The 2,129-nt window shown below is 43.1% G+C and overlaps 1 pseudogene; it reads left to right on the top strand.

Annotated features, from left to right (window-relative positions):
• The first annotated feature begins 1,063 nt into the window (after positions 1–1,063).
• LOC110323902 lies at positions 1,064–1,539 on the top strand (annotated as a pseudogene).
• The last annotated feature ends 590 nt before the right edge of the window (positions 1,540–2,129 follow it).

Here is a 2,129-nt window from a genome sequence, read left to right as displayed (position 1 = left end):
GAGTCCATGGGTAGGGGATCAGGGGAGGGGGAAGTGAATAGGGAAATTTCGGGATAGAATTTGAAATTTAAATAAATACCTAATAAAAAAATTAAAAAAAAAAGAAACTGCTTCGTACTTAGGAGCCATGTGATACCAGAAATTTAAAATTTTAAATGTTGGAATGTCTCTTACTACCCCAGTAGTGGTAGAGGGAATGGGAGAAGGAACATGCAGAGTGCTGGTCTCCCCTCCTTGGTCTCCTCTAGGGGTTGTATGTGTTGCAGAACTCTATATAATAAAATACAATCCAGTATGGCTACTGGATTGTATTTTTCACATGGGTGAATTTTATGGTATGCTCATTGTATAATTATAAAACTCTTATTTTTTAAAACAGTAATTTTCCAAGAGATGAAATCAGAACTACTTAGATCCAGGCTAAGGAGGCTCTTCACCAGGGCCCCGCACGTTGAGGCCCCTTTCTTTGGCCCCCCCTTGTCTGAGTTGTCATGAGCCCCCCTTATGATAACATGAGAATACTCAGCTAGGTGCCATGTTCTCTATAATAGGTCACACATTTGGTTTTAGGTACTCAAGTTCTTGTCCAAATGTCCCTGGTTTACCTCTGTAGCTTGTATGGACCACTTCATGTGTCCAGTTCCCAGTGGCAGATCTTGTCTCTTCTAATCACAAACAGTCTTTTCATTGGGACAGGAAAGGTATAGATAAAATTGAAGATAGAGCGGTTGGGTCCAAGCATGCAAGCAAGGCTTATGGGTTCAGGACTGGATTGGGGGGTCAGGTAAGAAGCGAACTTCTGTTTTTCTACTCTGATTCTTTTATTCTTGTTATAGGTCCCTCATACTCTGGAACTTGGAGGCTATGTTAGCACATGTACCAGCCTAGCCTGGTACGTTTCTAATGCAGTACAACAGTGACCTTTCTCAATCCAAATACAGCAATGGCTAACACGTGTTAAGTGTACCAGGCTTTCTTTGATGGATTTATCAAATGCTATGCTGGTTGTGAATAAGGAAGTTGGAAGTGGGCCAACCTCTCCTTCTCCTAGGCTGCCGGTAAGATGGTGGACATTCAGACAGAGCATGCTCACCAAACGCAGCCTACTATCTTTCAAAACAAGAAGTGTGCTTTGCTGGGAGAAACTGGCAGAGATAAACTCCCTCAGTACTACAAGAACATCCATCTAGGCTTCAAGACAGCCAAGGAGGCCGTGAGAGCACCTACATAGACAAGGAGTGCCTCTTCACTGGTAATGTCTTCATCTGGGGTCAGATCCTGACTGGCGTTGTGATGAAGATGAAGATGCAGAGGACCATTGTCACCCACTGGGACTATCTCCATTACATCAGAAAGTACAATCACTTTGAGAAGATTCACAAGAACATGTCTGTGCACCTGTCTCCCTGTTTTAGGGATGTACAGACCGGAGACATTGCCACTGTTGGAGAGTGCAGGCCCCTGAGCAAGATGGGTAGAGTCAACGAGCTCAAGGTCGCCAAGGCTGCTGGCACCAAGAAGCAGTTTCAGAAGTTCTGAGGGGACTCTGGCTAATGCCCTAGAACAAATAAAGTTATTTTCCAACTTAAAACAAACAAACAAACAAACAAACAACCCCCCCCCAAAAAAAACCCAAATGCTATGCCATTTAGTCCTTGTACCAAAGTAGGTACTATTATTCCAATGTTCTTAATAAACATTGCAGCTTGGTGAGCTTAAGTAAATAGAATTTCTCCCATAGACCGTCTGTCGAGATCCCACATAGCCATACCTCCCTAGGAAGGCTTAGCTCATGGAGAAGACTGATATAACAAGGAACATATCTCCTCTTTGAATAATTCTGAGTCTGACACAGTAAGAGAAGGGTATCCCAGCAGAACTGTGAACTGAGTTCTCTTCATTTGAACAAGGCCAGAACGTGCATCAGTATTGTCATGTGGATCACATTTGTAGAGGACATTTTCGTCTTCTCTGCAGCCTGCGGCAATGGCTGTCAGTTATTCCTTCTAAGATTAATCTTTTTGCATCGGAGATATGGAGATTAAGCGTTCAGGGCATGAGGACTGATGCACAGATGAATTTGATTTTCTATGTTACTAAGATTGGGCTCACAAAGCATTCCTTCCATC

Source organism: Mus pahari, chromosome 6, assembly GCF_900095145.1.
Source record: "Mus pahari chromosome 6, PAHARI_EIJ_v1.1, whole genome shotgun sequence".
Classification (NCBI taxonomy): Eukaryota; Metazoa; Chordata; class Mammalia; order Rodentia; family Muridae; genus Mus; species Mus pahari.
The sequence above is the reverse complement of the archived record's forward strand: the minus strand, read 5'-3'. Positions and strand labels throughout refer to the sequence as shown.